We start from the raw sequence: 12500 nt of genomic DNA, 5'->3' as shown, positions 1-12500 counted from the left end.
ATACAAATGAATAGACAAATACATGAATGAATAAATGTTCATTTAATCTTTTCATTGATTAGCTAAAACAAATACATAATCAAAAAATGAAAAATGAAAAATACTAAAGAAAATCTAACTATCTAGGCTGCTCCACAGTAAACCTTAATTGCCATTCCAGATTAAGTAATTCACCATGGTTTTGGATCACGTGTTGGACTTGTGATCGACAGTTATTAACCTCCCGAATGAGAGCTCGGAGCTCGTATGACCAATCTATGGGTAATACTATGACCTTACACGCACACACACACACCCAACTCCCCGTCCACGAGAGTTGGAGTAACAACCCGCAGCGCAGCGATACTGAAATCATTTCAGCTCTGGGAGGGATTCGAACCCGGAGCGCCTCTTGTCGGTGTCTAGACCACAACATATTGAAATCTCACAACGAACTAAAAAGTGCCTATGGTTGTAATTCCTGAATATTTTTAAGTATTCAATGATGATAAATGTCTTCCATTATTGAGATTTTGTATACACACTGTCATCGTACCTGCTGAGTGTGTGCAGTCTTCTCGACCATTCTGCCTTTTCCCTCTTGGGGCTCTCGACTTCTCACTCAGAGACATTGCGACAGAATGGCTCTTGTACGGTCATACACGTGATGGAATGAATGCTGCCATAAGAGAGATGCCCCTTACGAAGCCTTCAACCTCCTGGTTGAAGTTTTTTTTTTTTTCTTTCTTTCTTTCTTTCTGTTTAGTCTACGGGATTTTTTTTCTCTTACTGAGCGCACCATCACGGAATTATTAAAAAAAAAAAAAATCTTGTGAAACATTTTAAAGTCACGGGTGCCTTCCTTGGATCTTTCTCATCCAGTGCCAAATCCCTCCCTTTGGCCGACTCCAAATCCCCAACTCGTCTGCCTCCCGGAGTCTCATCTCGCTAGAAGATGCTACTGCTGGTGCTGCCGCTGCTCCTGCTGGCGCTGCCTCTGCTACACACCTGCTGCTGTTCTGCTGCTCTTGCTCTTGCTTGGTTGTTGCACCTGCTACTCCTCCTCCTCCTCCTCCTCCTCCTCCTCCTCCTCCTCCTGCTTATAATCAATTCCCATACATACAAGACATTTCCCTCTCTTCCCACCTCCCCAAACAACTTTCTCTTCTTACCTACCCATTTTCTCTTACATGGTCTTCCCTCCTTTCCTATTCCCTACCCCCCTTTCCTCCTTCCCCCTACTCCCCCCTAGTCAATGCCCACCCCTCCCTTCCTTGTCCCCATCCATTATGGGGTTTCTATTATTTTGTAAAGTTTTAACATTCTCTCACTCCAACTACTATCCCTCCATCCCCCCTTCCCCATTACCATCCCCTGCCCTCCTCCTCCTCCTCCTCCTCCAACGCGAAATTTCCTTTCTTCCCCAGCTGGGGTCCCGTGAAATCGCTTTGGCTCCTCCTGTGTCACCCGTCAAGGACCTTCTCTCCTCCACCTCCTCCCTTTTTTTCCTCCTCCACATCTCGCTCCACCTCCGCCCCGAACTCCTTTTGGTCCTCCTTCCCCTCCTATTTCTCCTTTTCTTCATCTTCTTTTTCTGTTCTTCCTACTCCTATTCTTTCTACTATTTTTTTTCGTGGTTCTCCTCTCCTTCACCTTCCTCCTCTTCCTTCTCCTCTTCCTCATCTTCCTCCCTTTTCTCCCTACTCATGTTTTTCTCCCGTTCTCTCTCCTATACCTCTTCCTCCCCCTCTTCCTCCTCCTCCTCCTACTCCTCCTCCTCTCCCCCTCTTTCTCCTCTTCCCCTTCTTCTTCTTCTCCATCTTTTTCCTCCTCCTTCTCCCCCCCCTACTCTTATTCATCCTTGTTTTTTTTTTCTTCTACCTCCTTCTCCTCTTGCATCTTATCCTATACCCCTTTCCAATTCATAGGTAGCCCCGTAGGGACCAGCAGGTCTGCTACTATTTGCATCTCCTTTGTATTCCTTCGTATCCTTCTATCATCTTCCTCCCCATCGTCCTTCTCTCTCCTGTGTGCACACCTATGTTACCAAAGATGCCACAGCCAATTAGATTAAATATAGAATAACGTCACCCGGGACAAAGGAACGAGTACCCACGATTACAGAAGGGTTTTACCCGAGATGAGTTCGACCCCATCACTATGGAAGGAGTCATGTGACATCGACTGAAATAGCCTGGAAAAAACCCAAACGAAATAACCAAAGAGTGCGCAAGGAGATGGTCTTCTGAACATGAAGGGGATGCTCTATGAGACATCCCGTTCTTCTGCTGTGTTGTCTACAAGGGGAGCACATGCCTGAATGAAACAGCCTGGCACAAGCCCGATTACGAGGACATTTTCTTCACCATTGCGGTGAAGGAGGTGGAGCAGGTTTGTCCACAGCCGAGGAAGTCGGATTCAGTCTAATAGAAAAGCTAGGAGGGTGCATATACCCATTTATAGTTAAAGCAACACCTTTTTATATGTATGTGTGTGTGTGTGTTTGTGTGCGTGCATGTGTATTGGTGTGTGTGCATGTGTATTGGTGTGTGTGTGTGTGTGTGTGTGTGTGTGTGTGTGTGTGTGTGTGTGTGTGTGTGTGTGTGTGTGTACTTGTATGCTCATGTGTGGGTATGCGCTTGTGGGTGTATTCGTGTGCGTGCGTGTGTGCGCGCGCGCGCGTGTGGGTATGTACTTGTGGGTGTATTCGTGTGCGCGTGTGTGGGTGTGTATGCGTGTCCGTGTGTTTAGTTGTGTGAAGGTCTGTGTAGGTGTTTTGTATACATATATAACCATGTCGTTTCTATCACGCACCCAAAATTTGTTCGCCGTCCCTTGTCACTTCATCACCTAATAAATTGCTTTCTCCTTCCCAGCGTAGGATTCATATGTTCTTGAATAAGAGGGTGTGGGCGAAGTCTCATTGTCGCCAAGTGTTGACTTTGATGGAGAATCGTCTATGAACGTTAAAAAAAAAAAAAAAAAAGTCATTATTGTGTGGGTCCTTTCTCGGTAAGATTTTCGAGTCGAGTTGGTGCAGTTGTATCTTATTTCATCGCTAATTTCCAGCGATTCTATCCTTGGGGGAAGATTAGTCATAGAGCGACTAAAAGATATTAATTTTCATAGGCCATTGTCGGTAATGTCATTTTGTTTCGTACAAAATGTGTCTTGCGACACAGCTTCTGACCCAGGGCAGTGGACAGGATGCAGGGATGACCCGTCATCAAGGAGGTGCCAAGATAAGAGGGAGAGAGGAGGGTGGAGGGGAGTAGAATATATAGGAAATGGAATGGGTGGGAGTGGTTTCTATGCCTTTTTCTTTTTGAGTACCCCCCGTGTAGGGGGAAAAATCCTTTGGCATATGTATGTATGTACAAACTGGTGTTTAACTCGTAGACATAAACGATTGATTTTATATTTTCCTACTTGTCGTCGGGTGTTTTTATTTAGCCTGGTAGGGGAAGGAACCTCTTTATTTAAAAGTTAACCTTCGTATCCTTCACACCATCTATCCTTGTCCACACAGTCTTATTTATTTTATTATATTTTATTTCTATATTTATTTGTTTGTTTAATTTTATTTTGAGGAAAGACGGGAGAAGACAAGATAGGGGTGAATGAAGAATGGTTGTGTATGGACGATGTTGTGATGCCTGAAAGGGAGTTGGTGGGGGATGGAGGATGGGAGTATGTGTGAAAAATAAATTGACGCAGCCCGAAGGGATTTCTCCCCGTCTTCTCCATTTCTGCATGAGGAGACGGAGAAGGTGGGGGAGGGGGTGTTGCCGATTTAATGAAGCACCCTTGCTGTGGATATGCTGTGTCTTGTGACACTGCTTCTGACCCAGGGCAGGGGCCGAGATGCAGGGATGACCCATCATCCAGGAGGAACCAAGATAAGAGGGTGGGAGAGGGGTGGATGGGAGTGGAGTATGTGGGGATGGAATGGGTGGGAGCTGATTTTATGCCTTTGTTTTTTGGCTACTTCCCTTGTGAGGGGGAAAAGCCTTCGGTATATGTAAGTCTTTTATTTATTTATTCGTTTCTATTTATTTATTTATGTATTTATTTATCTATTTATATATTCATTTATTTGTTTACTTATATATTTATCAATTTGCTTTTTTATCTATTATTATTTTTATTTACTTTCTTCTTTTTTATAGCTAAAACTATCGCCGTTTTCACATCTTTTTTTGTTTCCTCTTTCAGTATTTTCTTTCTCATTTGTCCCTATATTAATTTTTTCTCTATTTATTTGTTTTTCTCTCTTCTGGGTTATTTCAGGTTTCAAGTTTCTCTCGTTCTCTCCACGATTCTCTCGTAGTTTCTCTTCTTTGCTTTTCCATCCTTTATTTTTCTCTTTCTCATTTATTTCTTTCATATATTTCAACGTCCCAGCTCCACTCTTTCTCATATCCCCCTCTGTCACATTTCTTTTCTCCGAATTCCAGGATTATATTCTCTTTCTTTCTCTTTCTCTCCCTTGTATTACTTCCTCTCGCGTAAAGTCTCCTCTATTTTCTCTCGGAACATTCTTTTAGTCCCTCTATTTTCTTTCCTTTCTGCTCTCATTTTCCTCTTCTCCCTCTTCTTTCCTCTTCCCTCTTTAATTTCTGTTCTCTTTCTACCCCGCATTTTTTCTAATTATTTATTTATCTATTTGTTGATATATTTGTTTCTATATTTATTTGTTCATTTATTTGTTTATTTTTACATACTTTTTTATGTTTTTATTACTCTATTTTTTTAATCTATTCATCTGTATATGTATATCTATTTATTTGTATATTCATTTATTTATCTATTCACTCCTTAATTTAATTATTCATTCATTCATCTATTTACATGTTTACTTATTTACTTCTTTTTCTGCCTCTGCTCCGGGCAATGATAATATTGCTTACTGTCATCATAGCAAATATTTTCTCACATATATAACGGGGGTAAGGAGGTTAACCTAGTCAAAGCACTCACCCATTACATAATCATTTAAAGTTCCTTTCAACTCGGCATCTCATGGACGAAAAGACCATCCCCTACACCCGTCACAGTGCTCGGGTCTATGGCAACGCAGCGGGGCACAGTTAAGAAAACAAGTTTTTACTCCATATTATTTGCTAAAGAATTTAAAACAAAACTGCTGTGATAATGTCATGAATAAACAAAGATTGTCGCTCATATTTGTTATAAAGATTATGACTTGTGGGTGGATCTTAGGGTCTTGTATTACATCTGAAGAGAAAAAGCTTCTGAGGCAATCCGGACAAGTACTTTAAGAACATAAGAATATGAAAATAGAGGAGACTGCAAGAGACCATAAGGCCTACACAAGGCAGCTCCATATCCATCACCGCCTGTCATCCCCATCCATAAAGTTGTCTAATCGTTTCTTAAAACAACTGATAGTTTCAGCGCTCACTACATGGTTACTAAGTCTATTCCAGTCGTCGACCACCCTATTAGTAAAACAATTCTTGCCCATTTCCTTCTTAAATCTAAATTTGTCCAGTTTAAATCCATTACTGCGAGTCCTGCCCTGTTGTTTTAATAAGATGACCTTGTTTGTATCACCCTTGTTAAAGCATTTGATCTACTTGAACACCACTATTAGATCACCCCGAACTCTGCGTCTTTCCAGAGAGAAGTTAAGGTGCCTTTAGATACTGAAGAGCTTCATCGAAGTACATTAGCTTCCCTTCATGCTGAAGGGGCCATATACGGTTGAATAGAATAGACTGGAGGCAACCAAGTACAGAAGGATTGAATAATGTTCACTGTTTTTTGGTTATGGAAGTTTTTGGGGGTTCGAACTCGAACACTGAAGGAGATCGGGATGAGAGGTAGTTTGTTCCGTGTTTCAGTTCCTTTGTTACTGCCTCACGGATTTCAGGATTTTCGTGTGGGAGTCATACCCACAAGATTCCGGTTTCAACTCGTGTTTGAGTGTGTGTGTGTTTGAGTGTGTGTGTGTGTGTGTGTGTGTGTGTGTGTGTGTGTGTGTGTGTGTGTGTGTGTGTGTGTGTGTGTGTGTGTGTGTGTGTGTGTGTGTGTGTGTGTGTGTGTGTGTGTACTGTATGGATGGTATGTATGTATATATGTACGTACGTATGTATGGTATGTATGTATGTGTATATCTTTCTACCTATCTATTTACCTGTCTGTCTGTCCGTCCGTCTGTATTCCTGCCTGGCTATCTATCTACCTATCTGGTGCATTAATTTGTCCCCATGGTGCATCCATACTGACAAAACCATTTTATTTTTAACATATGGACATGATATAAATATATGAAACATAAGACAGTATTTGATTACTCACTGCGAAGTATTACTAAGTACATTTTGTAGCCTCAGTATGGTGTGAAATGCAGTCCAGTACTTTGTACATTATACTTAGTATTACTGTAGTTCATTTACTGAATGACTGTCAATTTATTATTATTTACTATTTACCTGTTTGTTTATTACTTAATTATGCCTATGCATTTATTTGTGTATTTTGTTTATTATCTTCATTATTATAGTTTTTATTTATTCATTCATTTATCTATTTATCATTATTTTTTTCGCATCCCACCTAGATATGGACCAAAAGGTCTCCTGTCGGCATGCTCCGCCTTTGTATTTTTTTTTAACAAGTTTTAGTGAGGATAAACACGGAACTTTTAATTTTAATCCCACGTATTGAACCTTTTGTTTTATTTTATATTTTCATTCTATTTTGTTTTATTTTATTCTATTATTTTATTTTATTATTTTTTCCATTGAATATGAAAGGGCCAGCTTTCAAATGCATAACATAGTGTATCCTGAGTACTGGTAAACCATCGTCAATAGTTTCTACTAACAATAGAATAGGCAAAAACTAGTTTACTAACACTGTGTTTAACAAATGGAGTAGACTTAGTGACCATGTAGTGAGCACTAAAACAATTGATTGTTTGATGAGAAGATTGGATAACTTTATGGATAGGGATGACATGTGGTAAGGGACATGGAACTACCCAGTGTAGGCCTTATGGTCTCTTGCAGTCTTCTCCATTCTTATGCTTTTATGACTCTTTTTGAAGACTCGGCGTTTCTTGCGGTATTTCCTCCACATTTCATCCACTACCTTCCGATTATGTGAACTTCTGTCTCCATTATTCCACTTGATTACTTCTGTCTTCTTTCGCCTCCTTCCTCCCCAAAATTTTTTTTTCTCTCTCTATCATGGTCTCCCAGTCTCATTTGTCTCTCCCGCCTCCTCTCCTCCTCGTGCGCGCAGTGTTCTCTTGCATTGTCGTCTCCTTGATTTTCTCTCCGCAGGTTTTCCCAGAAGACTGTCTTCTTGTCGCGGGATCTCCCATCTTCATTTGTCTCCATTGTTTTATTTTCTCTTTTCGCGCCGTCATGTATCTTATTCCTTTGATTCTCTCCACATGACTTCCCAAAGGCCCGCTCTTTGTTGCGGGACTCCTTCACTTTTATTTGTATCAAGTTCCTCTTTATTTCACTCTTTGTGACAATTCCGACTCGGAGAAAGCTTCAACATAATCGCTTACGATATTTTTTTATGACGGTCGCATGTAGGATTCGAACCTACTGCTTTCGGCCACCCGTAAGATTACCTTCATAGAGCCTTAACCCACTTCACCACAGATTTCGTGTCTTAGACCTCTGTGGTGTAGTGGGTTAAGGCTCTATGAAGGGTGGTCGAAAGCAGTGGGCTTGAATCCTATATGCGACTGTCATAAAAAGTATCAGATTAATGTCGCTGTCACTAGCAAATTTCTCTCATAATCGTTTATATTTACAGGCCGGTCGTAGAAGGGAGATCTCACGATGTATCTTAAAAATTCCTTATACAGTGATATGACCACCATTTTGTTCTTTTCATTGCGAATTAATACTTCTACCTTTAATCTAACTGCGACCAGAAGGTTTTAGTCAACTGAGGGAAACCCTCAACGAAAGGGTTGATAAGGTTGAAAGCAGGATTTCTCCCCGAAGGATAGTGAGATCGTTCGAGGGCTCGATCATTCTTCACCTTTAGGAACTCGCCTCTTCTTTGCTTGAATGATTACTGTACGGTATGTGACTGTATTAATAGAATTTAACTGCAAACGAATGACATCCACTACTACTACTACCACCACCATCACCACGACTACCACCACCACCACCACTACCACCATCACCACCACTACCACCACCACCACTACCACCACCATCATCACCACTACCACCATCACCACCACTACCACCACCACCATCACCACCACCACCATTGTTATCCCGCTCCTCAGACCTCACTCTCATCCTCACCGCCTTGGTCTATGCTTCCACGCCTAGCTTCATCCTCGAGCTAAGTAAAGTTGACGTTCATATACGTTTCCTTCCTTGCTGGCTCCTCCGATACGAGTCACTCGTCTTTCCAGGTCGACCTTGGTGCCTCATCTAACAATGGCCCCTTTTCCCTCCCCCCTCCCTTTCCTCCTACCCCTCTCACCCTCCTTCTTTCTCTCGCTTCTCCCCTTCCCTTCCTTTCTCTTTCTCTTTTAGTTCCTCTCTTATTTCTTTTGTATGTTCCAACTTCCTTTCTCTCTTTCTCCCTCTCTCTTTCTCCCTCTCTCTCTCTCTCTCTCTCTCTCTCTCTCTCTCTCTCTCTCTCTCTCTCTCTCTCTCTCTCTCTCTCTCTCTCTCTCTCTCTCTCTCTCTCTCTCTCTCTCTCTCTCTCTCTTTTTTTCTCTATTTCTCTCTCTCTCTCTCTCTCTCTCTCTCTCTCTCTCTCTCTCTCTCTCTCTCTCTCTCTCTCTCTCTCTCTCTCTCTCTCTCTCTCTCTCTCTCTCTCTCTCTCTCTGACTATCTGTCCGTCTGTCATTCTGTCTGTCTGTCGATCTGTCTCCCCCTCTTTCTCTCTATCTATCTCTATCTATCTCTGTCTCACTCACTCACTCACTCACTCACTCTCGCCCTACCTTCCTTTTTCACTTCGTTCTTTATTCCCTCCCTTCATTTCTTTTAACATGTAGTTCTTTACTTCCTCATATCTCTCTCACTTTCCTTCTTCCCACCCCTCCAACCTTCTTTCTCTTTCCATTTTCTTTCCTCCCCATATCTCTCTCTCTCTTTATGCATCTCCTACTCTCACAGAGTCGTCTGGTCTCTACCTCTCACTCGTTTACTTAAGCACAAACACATCTAACTTACCTATTCAGTCACTCGAACTCGTTCACCCACTTAACCACACCCAAGCCACCCATCTATCCACTCAACCACCCATCAACCCTCTCACTTCGAGGAGATAATATTTCAGAATGAATTCAGTTGATAGTAATCGTATGAAATCTTCCCCAACTCAGGGACGCACTAGATGGACGCCATCCCCGGCCTGGCCCGGCTAGCGGTTCTTTTAGTGTAAAACAGGTGCCAGTTATTCGGGAAATGGTTTTGTTTATTCACGTGGCGCAAATGTTTCCCCATAATTTGTTCTTTTTTTTCTGTGGAAAATAAATAAATGGACTGTCACGCAACACTACCCCCGTGACTATTCGTTTCTGGTTTTTACAGCCTTTGTGTGTCAACCAGGATATATGTACTGTATGCATATAATGTGTGTCTGTGTGTGTGTGTATCTATTTGTTTATGTATGTATGTATGTATCAATGTATGTATGTTTATACATACGTATATTCATTTATATGTATATGTATACGTATGCGTATACGTTTACGTGTACATATACATGTACGTATACGTGTGTGTACATCTAAAAGAAATCTTTCTTTCACGATCGAGACTGCTTAGAAAAGCCAGGCTTCGATACGTTGGCAGGGAACCATAAAGAAAAGTATCTCACAGTTTGATATTGTTTATACGCCATTTGACTTTCATGGCTGATTTATTGTCAGTATTTTCCACGGCCAATATGTCATAAGGCCGAGAGTAAATCCAAAGCTTCCGTAGTTTATAGGTTGGAGTCTTCAGTGATTCTTTATCATTTCCCTTTTTTCTGTTTAATCTTTTTTATTTATGTATTTATTCATGTTCGTTGATTTAATGGTTTATGTATTCTTTATTTATTTATTTATTCGTTAGTTTGTTTATCTGACAAATAGTACATACCGGGTAATTATCTTTTTATTCTATTCACCAACAACCTGAACTATATATCGAATTGTCTTAGGCTGTTTATTTATTCATGCATATATTTGTTCATCTGTTCGTCCATTTATTTGTTTATTTATATATTTTTATCTATTTATTTATTCATTTATATGTTTAATTATTTATTGATTTACTTGATAGGCTATCTATTTATGCGTATATTTGTTCATCTATTCGTCCATTTATTTATTTATTCATTATATTCATTCATTCATTTATATGTTTAATTATTTCTTTATTAATCTACTTGTCTATATATTCATCTGTTTATTCATTCGATTATCTATTCATTTATTGATTTATCTTTTACTATATTTCATTTTGTTTATCTACCTATTTATTCACTTGTTTTGCGAGCGCGGTTACAAAAAGTGAAAACGTTTGCCCGCGACAAATACAAACGTTTACTGAACACTACGACCATGGATGGAAACGTTTTATTGCAGCCCCGACGAACGATTGGGTTCCTATGTCATCATCAGAGTTCTGTTTGAATTATTTTTTCTCCTCGTTCATTTTGCGTCCATTAGATTATATGTAGAGCATGTCTGTGGAGCACGCTATAATGGTACATCCCTCTCTCTCTCTGTCTCTCTCTCTCTCTCTCTCTCTCTCTCTCTCTCTCTCTCTCTCTCTCTCTCTCTCTCTCTCTCTCTCTCTCTCTCTCTCTCTCTCTCTCTCTCTCTCTCTCTCTCTCTCTCTCTTCCCCTCTCTCCCCCTCTCTCCCTCTCCTCCTCCCCCTCTCTCTCCCCCTCTCTCCCCCTCTCTCCCTCTTCCTCTCCCTCTTCCTCTCCCTCTTCCTCTCCCTCTCCCTCTCTCTCTCTCTCCCTCTCTCTCCCTCTCTCTCCCTCTCTCTCCCCCTCTCTCCCTCTTCCTCTCCCTCTCCCTCTCTTTTCCTCTCTCCCTCTCCCCTTCTCTCTCCCTCTCTTTCCCTCTCATTCCTCTCTCTCTCTCCCTCCCTCTACCTCTCCCTCTCTCTCTCTCCCTCTCCCTCTCTCCCTCTCTCCCTCTCTCTCCCTCTCCCTTTCTCATTCTCTCTCTCATTCTCTCCATCATTCTCTCTCTCCCTCTCCCCCACTCCCTCTCTCCCTCTCCCCCACTCCCTCTCCCTCCCCCACTCCCTCTCCCTCTCCCCCCCCTCTCCCTCTCCCTCACCCCCCCTCCCTCTCCCTCTCCCCCACTCTCTCTCTCTCTCTCTCTCTCTCTCTCTCTCTCTCTCTCTCTCTCTCTCTCTCTCTCTCTCTCTCTCTCTCTCTCTCTCTTTATGAATGCTTATGTGTATGTATATATGTATCTATATATGTATGTACCTCAGCCTTTGTATGTATCTAACTCTCTCTCCCCTATTTCCTCTATTTCTCTTTCACTTCACTCCTCACAAGTTCCACCGAGATATTTTCCTTCCTGACTTCTCATCTACGTTTGTATGTTTATGATTCTATTCTCAATTCCTCCCTCGCTCCCTCCTTCCCCCTCACTCCCTCTTTCCCCCTTCATTCCTCCTTCCTCCCTCCCTCCTGCTTCCCCCGTCCCTCCTGCTTCCTCCGTCCCTCCTTCTTCTTCCTCTCTCCTCTCTCCATTCCCTTTCCCTCCACTTTTTACTTACTCCGTCGTTCAAGCCGCCTCGCTTACTCACTCAGTCATTCACTCACTCACTCACTCACTCACACAGTCCTCCTTTCTTTCCTAACCTTATCCTTCCCGCCCTTACTCATACACACTCACGCATTACTCTCCCTTTTCATAATACTTTTTCTTACTCCCTTATGGCTCTCCTCCTCCTCCTCCTCCTCTTCCTCCTCCTCCACTTCCTCCTCCTCCACTTCCTCCTCCTCCACTTCCTCCTCCTCCACTTCCTCCTCCTCCACTTCCTCCTCCTCCACTTCCTCCTCTTCCACTTCCTCCTCCTCCACTTCCTCCTCCTCCACTTCCTCCTCCTCCACTTCCTCCTGCTCCACACCCTCCTGCTCTTCCTGATCCTGCACTTCTTCTTCCTCCTCCTCCTCCTCTTCCTGATCTTTCTCCTCCAATTCCTCCTCCTGTTCCTCCTCCTCCTCTTCTTGCTCCTCTTCATGATCCTCCACTTCCTCTTCTTCCTGATCATCATCCTCCTCTTCCTGATCCTCCACTTCTTCCTCCTCTTCCTGCTCCTCTTCCTGATCCTCCACTTCCTCTTCTTCCTGATCCTCCTCTTCTTCCATGATCCTCCTTCTCCTCCTCCTCCTCGACTCCTCCTCCTCCTCCTCCTCCTCCTCCTCCTCCTCTTCCCTCATTATTTCTCCTGGACAAAACGCCCTTGATTGATTTCTCTTGCTCCTCCTCTCCCTCCGCTGTCTCCAGTTGGTTTTCGGCTTTCAGCATCTCTTC

Source organism: Oratosquilla oratoria, chromosome 1 (assembly GCF_046742065.1).
Source record: "Oratosquilla oratoria isolate Oo_2021 chromosome 1, ASM4674206v1, whole genome shotgun sequence".
NCBI lineage: Eukaryota > Metazoa > Arthropoda > Malacostraca > Stomatopoda > Squillidae > Oratosquilla > Oratosquilla oratoria.
Note: the sequence above shows the minus strand (reverse complement) of the source record.